We start from the raw sequence: 23015 nt of genomic DNA, 5'->3' as shown, positions 1-23015 counted from the left end.
GAACCAAGACCCAAGACCTGGTATGTAAAGGTACAAGATCCCAGTAATGAATGTAACTGTACTGTCTACCTAGAATATACCAATAAATTCAATTTAAAATTAAAAAAAATAAATGCACAGAAGTAACAGATTTAAAAAAAAAGAATTAAATTCTAATTCAGAAACCGCATTCTAGTTGGGAGTGGTGATGCACGCCTGTATTCCCAACACTCAGAAAGATCGCTGAGGCCAGCTTGGGCTACACAGTGAGTTCAAGGCCAGCCAGAACTCCACAGGGAGACTCTGACTCAAAAAACAAAACAGAACAAAACCCACAGAAAATCAAAAACAAAACATGCTGGGCGTGGTGGCACATGCCTGTAATCCTAGCACTCAGGAGGCTGAGGAACGAGGATCGTGAGTTCGAGACCAGCCTGGGCTACATAGTGAGTTCTAGGTCAGTCTCAACTACAGAGTGAGACCCTGTCTCAAAAAAAAAAACAAAAACAAACCAAAAACCAAAAACCAAACTAGAAACAGTGTCCTTACTGCAAACCACTAAAAGCAAAGCTCGGGATGGCTGCCTAACAACGACCCCCTTTCTGTCCCAGTCTGCCACCTCCTCACCAGCCGGTCGCCTTTGGACACATTGTTTTTAAAAAATGTGTGAACTTGAGGCCGGCATGGTGGCTCACGCCTGTAATCCCAGTACTTGGGAGGCTGAGGCAGGAGGATACTGTGAGTTGGAGACCAGCCTGGGTTAGTGAGTTCCAGGTCAGTCTCAACTACATAGTGAGACCCTGTCTCAAAAAAAAAAAAAAAAAAAAAAAAGTGGGAACTTAATTTTGGTCAGTTTTTCAGTGAAAAAAAGTCACAGGCAGTAAAGGGTTACCCATAATTCCACACCTGACATACTTTTGTAATCTTCAAAATTCAAATTTTATCTGGGCCCCAGTGGTCAAACACGGCACCACCTTACACAGGTCTATTCAGTCTCAGCAGTTTGTGTGCCCACTTCCACCCGGCGGCTTTTCTTTTTTCTTTTGGCACTGGAGACTGTCTCCAGTGAACTACATCCTCAGCCCTTTTTAAATTTTGAGACCGTCTGCCTAAATGGCTAAATTGCTCAGGCTGTGCTTGAATTTGCGATCCCCTTGTCTCAGCAGCCCACAGTGCTAGTGTTACGGGCCTGCAACGCCACGTCTGTCTGCCACCCGACACTCAACCCCACGGCCGAGGGAAGCCGCTGGCTCAGCAAAGGGAAACCCGCGTGAGACGACTTTGTCCACCCAACACGACACAGAGCCGAAGAGGAACAAGAGGACAAACGCGGGACCTCACCCGGCTTCCTTCACAGTCCTCGGCCCCACCCCGCCCAGCCGGAACTACAGCCCGGCTCCTCGCCCGACGCACGGCGGGACTTGACGCTCGCACAGCGCCCCAGCCCCGCCCGGACTCTCAGGGTAGACGCGTGGCGCGCAGGCGCAGGAGGCGGGGCCGCTGGGGTCTCCAGGCTCTGCAATCTGTTGCGCCGCCCGTTGGAGCGGGCAGATCCGGGTCTCGCGGCTGAGAGTGACGTGGTCAACCGAATCCAAACAGAGCTGAGGGAGGAAGCCGCCGTCCGGGAGCGGCAGCTGTAGCAGCGTCCCGAGCCGCTGCGGCGTTCCGGAAACCCCAGGCGGTCTTTCTGCGGCGACTGCGTCCCGACCCACACCGTCCCCGCCCCGTCGGTTGTCTGGGCGGGTGAGTGCCTTCCCCTCTCCCACCGCTGCTGTCAGCCCACCTTGCCGTCACCCCGGCTGTTCCTGGGGCCCCATCAGGCGGCCAGGGACTGCGGCAGAGCGGAGTGCTGCTCAGGTAGCCCGGCCGGCGGCTCCAGAGCGGAGCGAGGCTGGCAGCCCGCAGCTGGGCTTTTTGTGCAGGGCGCCGCGTCTGGGCTGGAAAGTGGACGCGAGCCACGGGAGGTTTTATATTTAGGGCTACATGGTCTGCACGGGCGGAGGCGTCTGATGGAGTGAAAAGTCGCATCTGGAAAGGAGAAACTCCACAGCCCTGCGATGTACACACTGTTTCATCTGTCTCAGCCCTTTCTGTGGCTGGCCAAGTCACCGGGAAGCGTCCTTTGTTGTGATTGATGGTACAGGAAAGCTACCATCCTGAAAGGAAGAGCTTTTTTAGCCTGCTTGGTTTGCGAATTTAAAGGATTCCCATTTTCCTGTTTGTTCAGTAAGTGGAACCAGGGCGGATGGTCAGGAGGTAGCAGCGCGCCCTTTATTGGAACGAGTGCTGTGAGGTGGACTTCAAGCCTCGTGTTGTTGCTGGAAACCAAAGTTTTCCAAAGTGGCTCTTTAAGAATGTTAGGATTGTACCCCAGATCATATTTGTCAGCTGTGGAGAATTGGTAGGATGTTTTCAGTTGCCCCGGTGTACAGAATTGAGGATGTGGCCTAAATAAAAGAATGTCGTAGTGTTGGCATCTGGAGAGTCGGTGAGCTCCACGCACTGGTGCCTTTGTAGGAGATGTCTTCCACTCTAGGGTTTGTGTTGACCGAAGCCCTTGGCAGCTATTTGTGCACTAATTCGGAAATGCAAGGCCGCTCCCAGACGAAATAGTGCTGCCAGTGCTGTGGAACTGGCCCAAGGCTCGGGTCCCCTCCTCTTTAGGCGATGGCTCCCGTGGGTGCCTGTAATGTAGCCTGCGGCCAGCCGGCTCCCTCCCTTGGAAGGGAGACCAGAAAACCAAACTTCCTTGGCCTCCTTGCTTTTTTTTTTTTTTTTTTTGGTAGGGGGATCGAACTCAGGACCTTGTGCTTGCGAGGTAGGTGCGGTGCCACTGAGCTAAACCCTCTTTGCTTCTTTTTGTTTGTTTTGCTTTTTGTTTTTTGTTTTTTTGAGACAGGGTCTCACTATGTAGTTGAGACTGACCTGGAACTCACTATGTAGCCCAGGCTGGTCTCGAACTCACAGCGAACCTCCTGCCTCAGCTTCCCGAGTGCTGGGATTGCAGGTGTGTGCCACCACGCTGGGCTCCTCCTTGCTGTTTAAAAAGAACCCCCCCCAAATAAATAAAATAAAACAAAATAAGAAGAATCCCTAATACACACCCAGAATGAAGAAAAATTTGCCTTCTCCCTCTTAGATCCTGGAAGAGTTCTCAAGCATTGCTGCTATTCCTTTGCTTCCTTGAAGTGTATGTCCTTGTGGTGGTAGGACATGGACCTCTTCTTATATCTTTCTGTGCCATTGAGATTTGATTTTCCTTTTGTCAAGGTTGGAATTATAATGTGGATGAAAGAATATTTGGGGGGGTCTTGTTTATTGTTAGGAAATTACTTTTTTTTTCTCAGTATGGGAATCAAACTCAGGATCTTGTGCTTGCCAGACTGGCTTAATGGCACTGAACTACATCCCGGACCCCAAGGAAATTGCTTTCAAGTTCCTCTTTTTCCGGTTTTTACCTTTTATGGTAACCAGGGACTATATTTTTGCTTATTTGAAATGCCTTTTGAAAATAAAGAAAATGTAGCTAAAAGCAGATGAGCAAAAGGAATAATCATCAGTAATACTGCCACCCATAAATCACCAAAACATTAGTGTATATCCTTCCAGACTTTTTTGCATTTATGAATTTTATAAATATATGATGTCACACTACACATGCTTTTCTGTAACTTGCTTTTTCATGTACCAGTACTTTTTAAACAAAACCTAAATTTTTGCAGCTTTTTTTTTTTTAATTTTAAAGACAGTCTCACTAGGTAGTTCAGGCTGGCTTCAAAATCACAGCCTCCCGCCTCAGTCTCTGAATGTTGGGACTACAGGTGTGTGCCACCATTCATGGATCTGGATTTTAACTTTTACAGGTTGTTCATTGTGTTGGAAAGCGATAAATACTAAAATCAATGGTTTGAAAGTTTTTCTCCTGGATTTCTGTGGTGACACTGTTAGCTTGTTTACCTTGGAAGAAGAGGTATAGCCTGAGTTGACCTTGTGGAAGTTAAAATTTTGGCTTATTTATTGGTTTTATTCAGGTTAAGTTTAGTTATACTATGCTACAAATGTGGATCAACCTAAGTGAAGTATCCTAAAGCTGCTAATAACCCATTTAGGGTTGATTTTTCATAAGCTTACTGAAAGCTTGCAAATCTCATTTTTTTTAAGAGTAGGAAAAATTTATTGAGGGAAAGAAAACTTCTAAGAGAGACAGAAGGGGGACCTGAAAGTTGCCCACTCACCCCACTTTTCAAAGATGTTTTATACAGCAAAGCCATGTGGTGAGATGGGTACAATGGGACAAAACTTGTAAGACCCAGTGGAAAATTAGAAGGTGGGCACGAGGTGCAGCAAACCATGACCAACCAATAAGATTACAAGTACAGTCATCCAGGTAATATTGATTAAATGGGGGAGCAAGTCACATAGCAAGCATACAAGGATTTTCAGTAAGGGTGGGGGTCAGCGATATTTCCTGGAAAGGCTGGGTTAAGACTTTGGCCCCTCACCCAGGTGATTGATAACCTGTTTAGAATATCAAGCACTGCTGTTCATCCCCTGGGGAAGCATAAGAATATAGTAGTTTCTCTCCTTTTACAATTCTGGCCTTGAGTGAATGTGTCTTGATTTTCCTCCATGTTGGCTCCTTGCTGTGTTGGCTCTCTGAGAACACTTGCAGAGGCCCTGCCTAACTGCTTGAAAGATATCTAATTTATTTACCTATCTGCGATACTCCCCTTTCTGAAGAAGTACCTCTAACTGCTGTGAGGGGGGCAAAGGGCAAAGACAGCTGTGGCTACTTCCAGCTGAAAAAGGTCGTAATTGTGATCAGAGTTTCTCTACAGAGGATCTATCTAAAGGCCTTCGATAGGCGCCAGGCATTGTTATCTTGGTAGCTGCATAGCTTTTAAGTCTGGAGGCATCAAAGCCAAAGAAAGTTAAGAATGCATGGGCCAAATTATAAGTTCAGCAGGATTGCTATGAATATTAGCCCACAAAGAGGATAAGGAGAAGATCCAGGGGACTTCAGAATCCAACATAGAAGTCATATTGTATAGTTTAGCAGTTATGAGCTGTATATAAGATCAATCTGGTAGATCCCGGTATAAGAAGTCTAGCACATTTGTCCTTGGTTCCATTTGTATGACTGCTTGGAGTTTGGCAGCCTCAAAGAATGTAAGATCCTGTAGGAAAGGTTTCTGGATCTTGTAGACCTTGAGGAGCAGGGCCAAAATATTGGCTGTCCTCATAGCCCAGTTACCTTAGTTTTGGTCTCCAAACATTCTGGAAGCTTTGTTTTCAATCCAGCAGCCAAAGAGGAGGGAAGTGCCTTGAATAAATACTCCAAATAGTAGTTTTGGTGGAAGACCTCCAAAATGATATGGGGGAACAGATGTAGCTCCCAAACCTGCTAGATATCCGAATTCATGTTCTCTAAAATTGAAGAATAAGGCCGGGGATTTAGCTCAGTGGTTCTGCTGCCTGCCTGACAAGCACAAGTTCCCGAGTTCAATCCCCAGCACCAATCAATCAATGAATTCTAGGAACAACAGAGGTTAAGAGTAGGAAAAATTTATTGAGAGAAAGAAAGCTTCTGAGAGACAGAAGAGGGACTGGAAAGTGGGTTGCCCCATCTCATTCTTAATACTCACCATGTGACTATGTTCTTCTTTGATCTTCCTCAGTCAGTGTTCACTATGTATTTACTTCTGCCCGTTCCTGCAGCCACCATCTCTCCTGATCAACTCTAGTAAATGCCTGGTCTCCCTGCTTCCACTTGGGCTTTTTAATGGTGCATTCTTTTTTTTTTTGTATTGGGGATCAAACTTGGGACCTTGTGCTTGCGAGGCAGACTGCCAAACCACTGAGCTAAATCCCCGGCCCTAATGGTGCATTCTTACCACAGCCTGAGAGATGACTTAAAATGTAACTTTGTGTCATCCCCATTCAGAATGGAGAACAAACTCCTTAGGACGCCCATGCAGTTTGGCTTTGCCTTTTCCTTCTGCCTGCTTCATTACCCAGGAGCTTGGCCACATCAGTGGCTTCATATTTCAGCCCCATTATTGCTGTTTTCCCTGGGACCTGCTGAGCTGGCTCTTGCCTAAGAGCCTCTGCATTTGCTGCACCCTGTGATTTGAGGATTCTGCGAGGGCTTTGGATGTTTCCGTCGTGTCATACAAGTCATGGTTCAGGTGTTGGCTTTTCAAAACAGTTACCATGTATCTCCATTCTCTTCTTTTACAGCATTTATCACAACCTGAAGTTTTCTTACTCTTTATATTTTGTCTCCACTGGAAATCAGTGCTTTGAGAATGGGGATGTTTGTCATTTGCGCAGCAGAGTAGGTGTTCAGTGAGTGTTGGCTGAATGAATGTTCATATTTTTTCTTGATTGAAACCATTCTTTAGGATAAGAATCCTAATTTTCAGACTTTTTATAAGATATTGCTTTAATTCTCATACTTAATTCTTTATCTTTTTTAATTAATTCTTTATCTTTTTTTGTGGTGCTGGGGATCAAAATCAGGGCTTCGGGCCAGGTAGGCCAGCACTCTACTGCTGAACTCTCTCTGTCTTTCTTTGATATTTGGGCTCTGGCACCCTCATTTGACTTCAAATTTAGGAATTAAGCCCTGGAGAAATCAGTCTCCTGAATCTACATTTTCAGCACACCCCTTGGTGATTTTAATGCACATTAACGGTTTGAGAACATCTCAGTATTTTAATGGCTTTTTTTCCTGGGATATTGCTTCTTGCTTTGTAGTGGTTAAAGGTAGCTACTTTTTTTTTTTTTTGGAACACTATGTGTGTCAGGTGCTATGTTAAAAATTACCCTTATATAGTTTTTGTTTAACTGCAGAGCAACCTAGTTGCAGTATTCCTAATTGCACTGTACAGGTGAAAAGGGGGCATGGTAGTCCAGGATTCTGGGAGGTAGAGGCATGAGAGTTGCAAGTTCAAGCCCAGCCTGAGCAATTTAATGACTTAGCAAGACTGTCTCAAAATAAAAGATTTAAAATAAAAGGACTGGGAAGCTGGGCGTGGTGGTGCATGCTTGTAATTCCAGCACTCAGGAGGCTGAGGCAGGAGGATCACTGTGAGTTCTAGACCAGCCTGGGCTACATAGTGAGTTCCAGGTCAGTCTCAAGTACATAGTAAGACTCTGTCTCCAACCCCCGCAAAATAAAATAAAAGGGGGATGTAGATTGGTGCAGAGATCCTCGGTTCAATGCCCAGTACTGGTTAAAAAAAAAAAAAGCTACTGACAACATAATGACAGAAACTTAAATATGAACCTCAATGTGTCATTTTCATCCATATACCCTAGTGCTTCAGAACTACAGTCAGAACTATGCAGTACTGAGTGTACCCATGTGGGTATCTCATACCAAATGGGAATTTTTTTGTGTGTATGCATATGGTAAGGATCAAACCCAGGGCCTTGTGCATGCTAGGCAAGTATTACGCCATAATACTAGGCAAGTATTATGAACAGCATTCCTACCCCACCTGAAACACACACACACACACACACACACACACACACACACACGGTAAAAAGAGCCCAAAACCAAGACTGACCAGGACCATAAAAAGCATTTATTATAGGGAGGATCTGCTGGGCTGTCTCTGAACAAAGGAGAGAAAGCAATATGGTTGAGACAGGGAGTGCTACTTATAGGACTGGGGTGGGGCTCATAGGAGCTGTGGTGGGATTGAGTGATGTAGTGGCTAGGGATTGTGGGAGCCTGTGACATCACTAGGAGGGGCTTGTGTCATCACTAGTTAGGGCCATCTTAAGGCAAGGGGAATCTAACAATATAGATCTATCTATCTGTCTATATATGTATGTCGAACTCATGGTCCTTGCGCTTGAGAGGCAGGCATAGTGCCACTGAGCTAGATCCCGGCCTACAAAACATATTTTTTGGGGGTTTTTGGTATTTTATTTTTTTGAGACAGGGTCGCACTATATAGTTGAGACTGACCTGGAACTCACTATGTAGCCCAAGCTGGTCTCGAACTCACAACGATCCTTCTGCCTCAGCCTCCCAAGTGCTGGGATTACAGGTGTGCACCACCATGCCCTGCAAAACATTTTTTTTGTGTGGTACCAGGGATTCAACTCAGGACCTTGCACTTACAAAGCAGGTGTGGTGCCACTGAGCTAAATCCCTGGCCCGGAACTTTTTTTGTTGTTATTTTTTAAAATTTTTGTTTTTTTGAGACAGTCACTATGTGGTTGAGACTGAGCTGGAACTCACTATGTAGCCCAGGCTGGTCTCTAACTCATAGTGATCTGATCCTCCTGCCTCAGCTTCCGGAGTGCCAGGATTACAGGAGTGCCCTACCATGCCCGGCAGGTCTTACATTTATTAAAGGGAAAGAAGTATGCTCTCCAGAGTGAGAGCAGACCACTGAGAAAGCTCACCCTGGCCTCATGGTTGATGGCCCTTAACCTCATTGTTTTTTTGTTTTGTGGTACCAGGGAACAAGGGCCTTTATGCTTCCAAGGCAGGCAATGGGCATCACTGAGCCAAATCCCTGGCCCCAATGGCTCTTATCTTTTAATGGCCTGTTTTTCAGGCTGATGTCAGATCTTGTGGCGGTCTGGCCGTCACAACACGAAAGTACCTGAGTTGGGGAGTGAGGATTGAGAAAGGACAGCACACTCAATAGTGTGGAGACAAGAGGTCCGATTTATTACACAGAAACAGCTCCTTTTAAAGGCAAGCTAACAGGAAACATCAAGCAATATTAGGGAGGAGATCAAAGGTCAAATTTAACAAAGTCCTTGAGCCGGGCGTATTGGTGCACGCCCGTAATCCCATAAGACTAGTCTGGATTACAGTGAGCTCCAGGTCAACACCCGTAATCCCATAAACCCAGCCTGGATAATCCCATATGCCCAGCCTGGATTACACAGTGAGCTCAGCCTGGATTACACAGAGAGCTCCAGGTCAATCTCATCTGCATAGCTGAGACCCTCATCTCAGAAAAGCCAAATAGAGTCATAGATTGTGTCAATGCCTCAATGGTAGAAGTTACTTTTCCAATGTCAAATGCCAGCGGGCTCCCACAATTCCCCCTTTTTTATTATATTTAGAGCAGGGAGCTTCCCAGCTCAGCAGAAAGACTGTGCCTGTCTTAGGTGAGAAATGTCCAGAGAAATCCCTTACCCGTCATCAAGCCATGAGAAGTTCAATACTCATGCTCTGTCTTAGGTTGGATATTTCTCCACAAATCTCTTACCCGTCTTTGACTACCAGCCATCTGCAGGGGTTATACCATGGGTTGTAAAGGCTTGACATATAGCTTTCTCTACCTCTACCAATATTTGTAAACCTTGATCTTCATACCAGGACTCATTAAGTTTTCACAGGCATCATTACAAAAGGAAGTTGTCTCAAAACTATCACAGAATGAAAAGGAGTCATCATCTCTGAGAATATACAATTGGTCAATTTACAAATAAAACAGCTGTTGTCATATTCATTATCAGTTTCATTTACAATCTCTATACTTTTTACTAATAACATATAAGGAGCGTTAACACAAGACATTATATTAGAGGCACCTATGCCAACAATATTGAAACTAAGGCTAGTGACTTTGACCTCTGACCATAAACATATTTCTCCCAATGCAGTAGCAGGTTTCCAAATGTTGGTTTGAAGAAAATGTGAAACTGTCCACCAAAGTCCAGAAGAAAGGCTAAGACCAGCAGATGAACTCTTTGATGTAGTGTTGGTTAAAGATTGAGGAATGTCCTTTTTGTCCCAGAAAAACTTCTTAATGTAGCAGTCTCATTTTCTTTATAACATAGAAACATTATTTTATAAATGACCAAGTATATTTGTATTATTCACCAGTACTGGCACTTCACGTGAATCAGATGAGACAGGATGTGTGAGGAGAGGATCTGGCATATAAGTCCAATGTCCTTGAGGATTGGCATCACATCTTGCAGGAACTGACATCAGCAGGAGTATCCACATGACGAATCAGTCTTTCTGGTAGCCATCGAGCTCCATCATGTTCCTGCGAGAAAACACAAACATGCCCTCGGCCCCATATTAAAACGGGGTCAGGTCCATACCATTGGCTAGTTAAAGGATCTCTCCATTTTACCAAAGCATATGGAGAACCTTGTGGATGCCAAAATCTTTCTGCTGCTGAATGGCCATTCTTATCGATTTGTAAAAAATTTAGAATGTAAGTAGCATGATTTAAATAATTTCTAGGTGAGGAGGGATATAACTCCCCCTTTTTTATTTTTTGAAGCTGTAGTTTCAGTGTGCCATGAGCACGTTCAACTATTCCTTGTCCTTGGGGATTATAAGGGATACCAGTAACATGTTTAATATACATCTGTTGACAAAAATTAGAAAAGGCTTTACTAGTATAGCCAGAACCATTATCTGTTTTAATCTTTGAAGGCACTCCAAGAACAGAAAAACAAAAAAGACAATGTGTAATAACATGCTTTGTAGCTTCCCCAGTTTGAGCAGAGGCCAAAATAAAACCAGAAAATGTATCAATAACAACATGAATATATTTCAATTTTCCAAATTCCATGATATGGGTGACATCCATCTGCCATAATTGATTAGGAAGCAAACCTCTAGGATTAACACCATAATGTGGAACAGAAGAAAATTGAGGACAAGTGGAACATTGTTTGACAATTTGTCGGGCAGCTTCTCGAGGAATCTGAAATTGATATCTAAGAGTACGACTATTCTGGTGATGGAGTTGATGAGATTGACGAGCTAAATCAATTTTTGAAAATGCAATAAATTTTGTGGAGACATCAGCAAGATGATTCCCCAAAGACAATGGACCAGGTAAAACAGCATGAGCTCGAATATGTCCAATAAAACAAGGAAGAGAACGAGCATGAATACAATTTTGTACTTGAATGAAAAGTTGTTGAACTTCTAAACTACTGGTATCAATACAGGCTACAGTTTCTAAAAAAGGAAGGGCTTTAGCCAGATATTGACTATCAGTATATAGATTAAAAGAAACATGAGCAAATTCCTGAAAAACAAAAAGAATGGCATGCAATTCAACTACTTGTGCTGAAGCAGCAGGTGTGGAAAAAACCTTTTCATGACCATCAATAACATAAACTGCTTTTCCATTAGAAGACCCATCAGTGAAAATAACAATGGCATCAGGTATAGGCCTAAATGAAATAATTTTTGGAAAAATAAAAGATTGAAGATTTGCAAATTGTAACAATTTATTAGGTGGATAATGAAATTTAATTTGACCTGAAAAATGTGCAAATGCAATAGCCCAAGAATCACAATTCTGAAACAGCCAATCTAGTTGTTTTCCTGTAAAGGGAATTACAATACTGAAAGGTTCCAAACCAAAATATTTCCGAGCATTACATCGGATTGATTGAACAAGTTGGGCAACAGCTTCATAATAAGGTTGTAAATTTTTGGCAGGTGAAACAGATAAATGTAACCACAATAAAGGTCCATTTTGCCACAAAACCGCTGTAGGGGAATGTTTGGTTAGAAAAATAAAAGCTTCTAAGGGTTTTTGATAGTCAAAATAAAATATCTGTTGATTAGAAATGGCTATTTCCACCTTTTGAAGAGCCAATCGTCCTTCATATGTAAGGGTCCTGGGGGAAGAAGGATCAGGATCCCCTTTCAAGATGTCAAATAACGGTTTTAATTCTCTAGTAGTTAATTTTAAATAAGGCCTTATCCAATTAATATCTCCTAACAATTTTTGAAAATCATTCAAAGTTTTCAAATTATCTTTTCGAATCTGTAACTTTTGGGTAAATATTTTTCGAGGATAAAGTTGATATCCCAAATATGAGAAAGGAGATTCCCATTGAATTTTTTCAGGAGCAATAACTAATCCATAAGCATTTAAAACCTTTTGTAAATAAACAAATACAGTAAGCAATAATGGTTCATCTTCATTTGCTAAAAGAATATCATCCATGTAATGTATCATATAAACAGAAGGATAACTTTGTCTAACACAGGAAAGTGCCTGTGCTACAAACTTTTGACACAAGGTAGGGCTATTTGCCATACCTTGAGGCAAAACTCTCCATTGGTACCTTTGCATAGGCTCCTGGAAATTAATAGAAGGAACACTAAAAGCAAATCGTTTACAATCTGTAGGAGCTAGAGGTATAGTATAAAAACAATCTTTTAGATCAATAATTATTTTAAAAGTATTTCTAGGTATTGCGGAAGCAAGGGGGAGACCAGGTTGTAATGTTCCCATGATTTCCATAGTTTTATTAATCTTTCTTAAATCTTGTAATAATCTCCATTTACCAGATTTTTTCTTTACAACAAAAATTGGGGAATTCCAAGGAGAGACAGACGGTTCAATGTGGCCTTTATCTAATTGTTCCTGCACTAACTGTCGGATGACTATTAACTTTTCACTAGTTAAGGGCCATTGATCAACCCAAACAGGTTTTTCGTCTTTCCATACAATTGGATCTGCATGGGGTGCAGGCATGTCAATGACCCCTAGGGAAAATATCCCAGGCCTTGTCTAGGAGGATGGGCTGTCGGAGTCACAGGAGATTGAATTCCTTGACCTTCCTTTCCTAAACCAACATTAGGCAAGAATCCTTGATCAAACATTTGATTAGAAACCTTTTGATTAGGGCTATACAAATAAACTCCCATCTGTTGCATGACATCTTTTCCCCATAAATTAACCGGGAGGCCAGGAATAACGTAAGGCTGAAAAGTCCCACAGTGTCCTTCAAAATCACTCCAATTTAACATATCAGTACTTTGTTTAGGATTTTTACTTTGACCAATGCCTTGTAATTGAGAGACAGTCTCCTGCAAAGGCCATGTGCAAGGCCACTGGTCAGCAGTTATAACAGAGACATCAGCACCAGTATCTAATAACCCAATAAAAGATTTTCCTTGAATTAACAATTTTATTTCTGGCCTATTAGCTCCAATAGACTGCACCCAATAAACATCTGAGGACCCAAAACCTTTATTCCCTCTAATGGCTTTTTTATATCTTCCTGAAGTGACTACTCTGGGTAAAATAATCAATTGAGCTATACGCTGTCCAGGCTGAATAACAGAAATTTGAGAAGGTGAACAAACCATAATTTTAATTTCTCCAGTATAGTCCTCATCAATAATTCCTGGGGAAATCATAAGCCCTTTCATAGTAGAGGAACTCCTACCTAACAAGAGACCCAAAGTATCTTTAGGTAGTGGCCCAAAAACTCCAGTGGGTAGGGCTTGCATTCCCATTTCAGGGGTTAATACTGCATAGGAGGAGGAACTGAGGTTCAATCCTGCGCTGCCTGAGGTGGCTCGGAATAAGTCCTGAATGGATTTTTTGACTGATTTTGAGGGATCAGATTCTGAAAAGCCCCAAAAGTTTGATACGGGGCCAGGGGCAGGCCCCTCCGTCCATTTCCCAACGGAATAAAATTCCCCATGGCATCTTTTTTAGATTTACATTCATTAGCCCAATGATATCCTCTTTTACATCTAGGGCATAAACCAGGCTGCTTGGAAGAAAGCCCACCTTCTTTTCGTTGAGGGCAATTTTTTATCAAATGTCCTGCTTGACCACAACCAAAACAATTCCTATTATTTCCCTTTTTCCGAGGACTTCTATGTTGCTGAAATAAGACCTCTTTGACGGTCTTTCCCTGTAAAGCCGCAGCCATGGCAAGACCCTGGGTGTAAGAGGGGCCAATATCAGCACACAAACGAACATAATCAGATAAATCAGCCTTCTTTCTAAAAGGACGAAGGGCAGCTTGGCAGGCAGAATTAGCATTCTCATAGGCCAATTGTTTTACTAAAACTATACCAGCTTCAGATTCTCCTATGACTCTGCTGGCCGTTTCTAACAAACGATCTAAAAAATTTTGAAAAGGTTCATCTGGCCCTTGTCTGATTTTAGAAATATCTTCTGAGGCTCGTCCAGATGAAGGAAGTTTTTTCCAAGCATTCTTAGCAGCAGTATTAATCTGAGCATATACACCTGGGGAAAAACCTAATTGCTGAGTAACCTCCGCATAAGATCCCTCTCCTGCTAGCATCTCATAAGTTACATTAAGTTCTCCTTGCTGTCTATTAAGATCTGCTACTTTCTGGCATTGTTCTGAATATTCAGATTTCCATAACAAATAATCTCCTCCAGCTAGGCAAGCCTTAGCAATCTGTTTCCAATCAGAAGGTGGCAAGGCCTCAGTTGCAAGAGAATCTAGCACCGCTAAAGTAAAAGGGGCAGTCGGCCCATATTGGGCACAAGCCATTTTTAATTCTTTTAATTGCTGAAAAGGAATTGGAGCATGTTGACGAACAAGGTTTCCCTGAGCATCCTGAGTCTCAAAAACTGGGTATGCCAGAGAAAATGCAGATACATCCTCACCCTCTTTAAGGGCTTGTTGTAAACCCTGTTGAACTGGAGACTTAAGGAGTTGGGAGTTTACTCTCTCAGGCTTCCAGCCTTCACAAGGTCCTGAAGCCAAAGCAATCAAAGAAGGTTCCTTTTCTAACCGATTGTCACAAGGGGAAGGATTAAGATTTGCCACTGGGCTAGGCATGTTTTTAGGAGGTTTATGACTAGTCCATTGAGCTTCTATTTGTTGTGACAGATTTTCTATCAGTTTTTCTATTTTTTCCATCACTTTTTCTATTTTTTCCATCCTGTCTTCTAACTGAACTTTTTGTGAATCTTTAGTATGGGCTGCTGCCATTGAAGGCTGCCATACATTTTCATAATATTTAGCAGCTTCTTCCTCAGGGCCTAGGGGCTCTGGAGGAGCCGTGGGAACAATAGTTTCACTTTTGTCATAAGATTCAGGTTCCTCTACAGTCAATAAATTTTTTAAAATATGTACAAAAAACATGTAACTAATGCTGGCTCCCATTTTTAATATTTACAAGAAAATTCACCACTCCTTACCTTTTCGTTGAGGCCTCCTTCTTCTCTGCGGTGTCCTTCACTGGATCCCTTGATACCCAGGCCCCACGTTCGGGCGCCACTTGTGGCAGTCTGGCCGTCACAACACGAAAGTACCTGAGTTGGGGAGTGAGGATTGAGAAAGGACAGCACACTCAATAGTGTGGAGACAAGAGGTCCGATTTATTACACAGAAACAGCTCCTTTTAAAGGCAAGCTAACAGGAAACATCAAGCAATATTAGGGAGGAGATCAAAGGTCAAATTTAACAAAGTCCTTGAGCCGGGCGTATTGGTGCACGCCCGTAATCCCATAAGACTAGTCTGGATTACAGTGAGCTCCAGGTCAACACCCGTAATCCCATAAACCCAGCCTGGATAATCCCATATGCCCAGCCTGGATTACACAGTGAGCTCAGCCTGGATTACACAGAGAGCTCCAGGTCAATCTCATCTGCATAGCTGAGACCCTCATCTCAGAAAAGCCAAATAGAGTCACAGATTGTGTCAATGCCTCAATGGTAGAAGTTACTTTTCCAATGTCAAATGCTAGCGGGCTCCCACAAGATCTAGAGTGACTTCCCACTTTCTGAAATTCCTCTTTCTGGTATCGGAAAGATAGCACTTTTTGCTTGGTCCAGGTTGAAGGCCTTAGAAACTTTTTCTGCACATGAGTCCTGGATCTCTATGATTGACAGGTCATGCCCTAATGGGTCTTGGTGAGTTGCTGAATTGCCTAGGCTGGGCTCAAACTTGCTGTCTTCCTGCCTCAGCCTCCAGGAGTACAAGGATTACAGGTATATGCCACCATGCTCAATTTGGAGACATTTTAATGATATAAAATGAAGAAGCCATGCATGGTGGTACATGCATGTAGTTCTAGCCTTTAAGAGTCCGAGGCAAGTGTGAGGCCAGTCTGGACTATGTAGTGAGTTCAAGGCCAGCCTGAACTGCATAGGAGACATTGATTCAAAAACCCCAAAAACCAAATGAAGTGATTTTTTTTTTTTTGGGGGGTACTGGGGATCAAACTTGTGTCCTTGCTCTTATGAAACAGGCACCAGAACCACTGAGCTAAATCCCTGACCCCAAATGAAGTGATTTTTAATAATAGTTCAGTTAGTATATACAATGTACATAATACTTCAGTATGCCTAAAAAACTTAGTTTCTTCTTCCTCCTCTGTCCCTGCCATCTTATTCTTCCTTTTTTCATCCGTACAGGGACTTAAACCCAGGAAATACTGAGCTACATCCTCAGTACCCTCTCTTTTATTTTCTTCTTTTTTGGGGCACTGTAGATTGGAGCCTCAGGGCCCTCTGAATTACATTCACTTGTGTGTTTTTTTAGGGGAATAGCGATATTTGTGATTGAACTCATGACCTCAGAACTGAGCTACATCCCCAGTCCTTTTTAGTTTTTTATTTTGAGATGTTCTCTTGAGTCGTCTAACTTGCCCAGGCTGGGCTCAAATTTGAGATCTTTCTGCCTCATCCTCCCAGTAAGTATAAGCATGCACCATCATACCCAGCTCCTGTAGTTTCTGTGTTTCATTTTGAGACAGAGTCTCACAAAGTTGCCCAAGCTGGCCTTGAACTTGCAGTCCTCCTGCTTCAGTCTCCTGAGTAACTGGGTTTACAGGCAAGTGCCACCGTGCCTGGCTACGTGAAAGTTTCTAATGCAAGGTACTGGGGAAAGGAGAGCACCTTCACTTTTCTGTGTGGATTTTTTTGGAGGGGACAGAAATGTGACATTTTTAACATTAAATGTGTATTGCTTTAAAATAACTGTTTTGAAAACTGTATTTTTTAAAAATCAGGTTTTAGGGGCACAGTAGGGCTTATGTATATTTGATAACATCTTTAACTTCAGTGTATTTATTGTAGAGAAAGTTTCCTTGTTGCTTATTTTCATATTGAATTTTCGTTTCTCCTTTTTCTTTTTTTAAGTTTAAGTCAGAGCACAGATGGGAGTCAGTTTTGTGAAAGTGCATCATGAAGCTGGTTTATGCTTGCCTGCGCTTACTGACCAATATTACAAGTGCAAATATTCCAAAAGTTAATCTCACAATTTCAAAACTCACCAGCACTTTGTAATACAGCTATTTATCAAAATGACTTTCTTAACATTTATTGTTTCTTTCTTTCTTTGTTTTTTTTTTTTTTTTTTTTTTTTTTTTTTTTTTTTTTTTTTTTTTTTTTTTTTTTTTGGTACTGGGGATCAAACTCGGACTTTCTTAACATTTATAAGGAACTTTATATGCACTGTGATTTGGGAATCATAGGGTATGGATTTTCTATATCTTCTGTTGAATTTTTGTTTCTTTAGGAAAAACAACCCTTTTTCCTGAGGTTAAAATATTGTATTTTGATCATGACTAATATATGCTTTTTTTGTGGTGCTGAGGATTGACCCCCCCGTACTTGCCCTTAGCTTGTTATTAATACACTGAAGTAGAAATTTCAGTAAATATTTTCAGAATTGGAAATTTTTGGTTAATGATACTGAATATACATGAAGAGTGAATTGACGACTTTAGTTTGAGCATTTGTGGTAAATGTTACCTCTGGACTTTGGCCTGGTAGAATCATTGTGATCATTTGTGAGTAAAGTAAAATTCTTGTCCAGGAAAGGACAAGAAATTAGTAGTAGGCAAGGACAGAGCTTCAGAATAGACTTCTTCCTTCACATACCCTTTTCTGTAGAAGAATGATGTCTCAGGGAAGGAGAACACTTCAGAGCAGCATGTGGGTAAAGGTGAAAGATAGCTGAGGTTTGAGTTGGCCCAGTTCATTCTCAGTGTATAAAAGCACCCTTAGAAATTCTCACTCAGTCCTCACACAACCCTTAAGATGAATGGTTTCAGTTATCACTTGTATTTGAAAAACCCAAGTCACAGGCTAAGTGATTTCTCCATTTCTCAGTAGTGCTACACCTGGAGTCTTATCTAAGGCATATTCTTTCTGCTGTCCCATTTGCTGTCTAAAGTGAGTCCTGGAATATGAATCAAACACAGAAAGGATAAAAAAGATCACCAAGGAAGAAAAAGGTAGTGTCTAAGACAGTGTCGGGGTCTAAATGTTTATCCTTATGACCTGCAGTGTGGTAGTGCTAGGAGGTTGGGGACTTTGGGAGGTGATTAGGTCATGAGGCCACCTCACAAAAATGTAGGAGCATGGCCCTATGAAAGACACTCCAGAGAGCTGCCTTGCTTTCTTCCCCCTGTGAGGATACAACGAGAAGGCGTCATCTGTGAATCAGAACAGGCCATCAGCAGACATTGAGTGATCCTGGATTTCCCAGCTTGCAGAAGTGTGAGAAAGCTGGATGAGGTGGTTGGTGCATGTCTGTTAATCCTATCATTCAGGAGGCTGAGTGAGGCAGGACAATCCCCACAAATTCTGGGCCAGCCTGGGCCCCACAGTGAGTTCAAGACTAACCTGAACTACACCCTGTCTCAAAAAACAAAAACAAAAAGTGAAAAATAAATCTGTTTTTATATTACCCAGTCTCTGGTGTTTAAGCATAGCAGCCCAAATGTTTTTTTGTTTGTTTATTTATTTTTCTTTTTTTGGTACCGGGGATCAAACTCAGGTCCTTGTGCTTGCAAGGCAGGCAGCAGCACCACTGAGCTAAATCTCTGGCCCTTATAGCAGACCAAATGGACAAAGACAAAACTGGAACAGGGAGTAGGATGTTGCTGTAACTAGCATCTGTTTTATTGTTGTATGTATGTATATATTTAGAGTCTCCCTGTGTAGTACGTGCTGGCCTTGAACTCACGGTGATCCTCTTGCCTCAGCCTCCCTCGTGCTGGGATTACAGGTGTGCACCACCATGCCTGGCTCAAACAATACATCTAAAAATGTAAAAAAGATAAAAATGTATTGGTGAGCCAGGGATTTAGCTCAGTGTTTCCACCGCCTGCCTCGCAAGCACAAGAACTCGAGTTCAATCCCTGGTACCAAAAATAAATAAATAAATAAATAAATAAATAAATAAATAAATAAATAACATTGGCTTTGGACCCGAAAAAGTGGTAGTAACTGGAATAGTTTTAGAGTATGTGTTAGATGCCTATCTAGCACAAATGGGACCCTATAAGTGATTTTGTTGAGGGCTCAACTGAGAGCTCTAGACAAAGCCTTGATCTTAGCACCTGGGTAGTCCTGAAGAGCATGTTGGTGGAAATAGGTCTGTGGGGGCTGTTCTCTTGAGGTCTCAGATGGAAGGCACCGGAAAGTAGAGGAAACATCTTTCAAAGTCACAAAGAACTTGGCTGAATTATGCTCAAGTCCTAGTGTTATGTGGAAGATAAAACTTGTAACAGTGAAAAAAAGAAATGATGCTTGGCTGAAATTTCTAAAGTAAGTATCGCGTGTGTAGCTTGTCTTCTTAGGAATGCTTGTGGTAAAATGGGATGAGAAACTATTTTTGTGATTTTGAGGATTGAACTCACAGGGCATTGTGCATGCTAGGGTAGCACTGAGCCAACATCCCCGGCCTGCACCCCACCCCTTTTTGGCTTTTTGAGACAGGGTCTTGCTCTGCAGTTCAGGCTGGCCTTAAAGTCATTATGTAGCCCAGGCTGGATTGTCATCCTACTTACTGTCTTATCTACCTACCTATCTATTGTCTATCCAGTTTTTGAGACAGGGTCTTGGTATGTAAACTGAGGTTGACCTTGGACTCACTATATATCCCAGTCTGACCTCATACTTGTAGTAATCCTCCTGCCTCAGCCTTCCAAATGCTGGGATCATAGACGTGTGCCACCATGCCTGGCTTTCAGAAAGACCATATAAAGACTGAATTTTTAATCGAAAAGGAAGAAGAATGTTTGCATTTCGAAGGTTCTTAGCTTGACTATGTTGAAAGGACTGAGAAAGCATGAATATATTTGGGAGAGAACAAGCTTTGTAGCAAAGAAAAAAAATGTTTTTTTATGTATCCTTGGGGGTTGAAATTGTCGCGAGCCGGATTGCCTTGGGCAACTCGGTCTGCGACTACAGGGGCCTGAACTGGCAACACGTGAGCAAAGAGGCACACACTTGATACACAAGGAGTTTACTTTTGTTCCTCATCTCCGGATCTCTACCCCGCTCTCTCTCCGCGCCCGGAAGGGGTGGCAACATATATACCATAATGCAACCAATCAGCATACAGAGAACAGATTATTACCTTATAAGGATACATCAAACACCCACGGGAACATATCATGTGATCTACAGGAAAACTAAACCTAATACAAAATGGCTTCATAGGCTATATCATAAAATGGCGGAGGGGCGGATCTATGGTTCTCCACAGAAATACCCCGGATCTTCCCCATACCATGCTAAGCACACGCTCTTTGCCCAGTGATGGTGAACCTTTTAGAGCCCGAATGCCCAGACTAAAACCCAACATTGCAGTTAAACCTGAAAGCTTGACTGCTGGAGTGACTTGGCTTATGTGCCAGCAGAGAGGGTTCTGTGTGCCTGCTGCAGCCTGTGTGCCATAGGTTCGCCACCACTGAACTCCTTCTATACCTCCAGTCCCCTGTAAACTTCAGAAGAGAATTAGTGTGAAATAGAAAGCTAGGTGCTAAGCAGGTTGTGGAGGCTGAGGCAGGAGGGTTGCTGTGAGTTTGAGACCAGCCTGAGCTACATGGTGATTCCAAGGCCAGCCTAAACTACATAATGAGAACCTGTCTTGGAAAAAAACAAAACAAAAAAAACAAAAAAACAAAGAAACAAACAAGAAAGCCAGGTGCTATTCATCAAGATAGTGGAAGAAGCTGGGCGTGGTGGCATGTGCCTATAATCCCACTGAGGCAGGCAGGAGAGGCTCAAGTTCAGGACCTGCCCGAGCAATTTAGCAACCTGCTGAAACCCTGTCTCAAACAAAAGGGGTGGGGTGGGAGTGGGGATGTAGCTGAGGATGAAGCCTGTAGCTTCAATTCCCAGTAGTTTGAAGTAAATATAAAACAGAAGAATGGCCCAGGAGGTGTTTTGTTTTACTTTATTTTTGTTTTGTTTTCAAGTTTTTCTGGCTACACATTTATTCAACAGAAAATACTGTCCTCTGACCTTACTGAGGTGGCTGACCAGGTCCACAACCAAATCAGTGCCTAGACTGGAATTTGGCTGATCTGCCAGCCCGGCTTACTTGTCAGCCCCGGGGGCACTGTGCTCCGTCTGCAAGTGTCTCCTGGCTTCTTCTCTTGAGTCCTGGGTTTGGGCCGGGATCTGCATCTTGAGCTAGCTGCGGAGCCAGGTGGCAGGCACAATCTTGGGGTGGAGGGAGGTAATGGCGGAAATACTGGTTGCCTTGTTGGTATGGTACCGGTAGAAGTGTCTTGGAGGTTCATCATATAGCGTTGGACTTGAGAGAGAGACTGTGTGGTCTTCCTGACGTGAAGGGTGTACACTTTTGTCTGCCAGTTCTGTGTGCTTGGGATATGGACATCTTTCTTGGCCACCATCAACCCTCCTTACAAAGGACTTTGTAAGTGGGAATCCGGTTTTTGTGGGTATAAACATCTCCGTGGCTGTAAGGTCCAAGTCAGAGGCTAGAAAGCTGTTTTGTTTTTTGAGACAGAGTCTGTCTATGTGAATTCACTACGTAGCCCAAGCTGGCCTCTAGGTTGTACAAATCCTCCTGCCTTGCCCTCCCAAATGCGAGATTACAGCCATGTGTTAGCACGGCTGGGCATCGCCACCACACCTGGCTGCGTTTAGCTTTTTCAGAGGTAATGACTAATGTAATTTGTAATATTTATTTTGGCTGTTAATTATATTCTGATATATAGTTACTACATTGAATAAATTAACAATAAACTTTCAGTGGTCAGGGGCCTACCTTTTGTTTCTTCTATATTTGCCTCTAAACTTTTCTGCCTGTAATTTAGTCCCTGTGGACTTGTTAGATGCATCCTTTTCAGGAAAGGGGAAGTAAAAGAAGACATGGTTTTGAATCAGTGGGTGCCGCAGCTTTGGCCAGTCCTGACGCCCTCTGGGCTCAGTTCTTTCTCTAACAAGATGATGGGAAATGCTGGCCTTCTGAGCTGGAATAGTGCACTGTGAGGGTGTGATTTGCTGAACAGGGTCACCAATGAGGTCTAAGTATCCACATCTCTGCAGTAACGCCTTCTGCACCCTGCTGGCCATGCTCACCTGTTGCTTCTAATGCTTGCCATTCCACTCTATGGAAAATAAACTTTTGTTCTTCTTTCCAGCTTGCTTTGGTCTCTTCCTTTGGAGAAAAGTATGCTCTCTGAAAGGGTATCTTCACACTCTGTGTTCTTCTTAAAATATCTTCTTTTTGGGCTGGAGGGTATTGAGACAGGGTCTCACTATGTAGTCTAGGCTGGCCCCAAACTCACCACCACTCACCTGCCTCAGCCTTCCAGGTGCTGGGATTGTAGGCATGTTAAACCACGCACGCCTGGCTCTAAAAATACACCAACATCAAAGATAGGTTTTTTTTTTAAAAAAAGTGTATCTTACTCTTGTAAGAAACACTAGCTATACAGTGACCCTAATTAGGGTGTTTTATAAGAAATTTGTAACTTTAATGGCTTGGCTATTTGATTTTTTTTGTGTGTGTTTGTGTGTGTGTGGTACTAGGGCTTGAACCCAGGGCCTCCTATATGCTAAGCAAGTGCTCTACACTGAACTGCCTCCTCACCGCACCCTCTATTTATTAAAGTTTGAGACAAGGTCTTGCTAAGTTGCCAAGGCTGGCAACTTTCAGTCCTCCTGCCTTCGTCTCTAGAGTAGTTGGGATTATAGTTGGGGGTCACTGTGTACAGCTCATGGATCCAAACTCAAATAATTTGTCACAGTAGGATCCAGGGAGGTTTAACACCTAGGTACAAATAATTGTGATATGTAGGGAATATAATGGGTTTATTTCAGCATTTAAACTTTTTTTTTTTATTTTTTTAGTTTTTGCTACTGGGGATTGAACTCAGGTCCTTATGCTTGCGAGACAAGCACAAGAACCACTGAGCTCAATCCCCAACCCCATTTAAACTTTTTAAATGTCTAAATTCTTTCAGGCAGATGGCACTTTAACAGAATTTTTTTTTTTTTTTTTTTTTTTTTTTTTT

At 42.7% G+C, this 23015-nt stretch overlaps 1 protein-coding gene across 2 annotated transcripts in view; it reads left to right on the top strand.

Moving 5' to 3' along the window:
* Window positions 1-1455: 1455 nt before the first annotated feature.
* The window catches only part of Smim14 (small integral membrane protein 14), a 76128-nt gene continuing 54568 nt past the window's right edge, over window positions 1456-23015 (top strand). The window contains exon 1 of one of the 2 annotated variants that reach the window (XM_010625118.2): window positions 1456-1722. The gene's annotated coding sequence lies outside the window, so the exon portion shown is untranslated. Of the gene's footprint in view, window positions 1723-2037; window positions 2206-23015 lie in introns of those variants that run through there. The other variant, XM_019207619.2, reaches the window with a different exon arrangement.

This window comes from Fukomys damarensis, unplaced genomic scaffold, assembly GCF_012274545.1.
Source record: "Fukomys damarensis isolate Sample0158 unplaced genomic scaffold, DMR_v1.0_HiC HiC_scaffold_35, whole genome shotgun sequence".
Taxonomy (NCBI): domain Eukaryota; kingdom Metazoa; phylum Chordata; class Mammalia; order Rodentia; family Bathyergidae; genus Fukomys; species Fukomys damarensis.
Note: the sequence above shows the minus strand (reverse complement) of the source record. Positions and strands in the feature narration are given on the sequence as shown.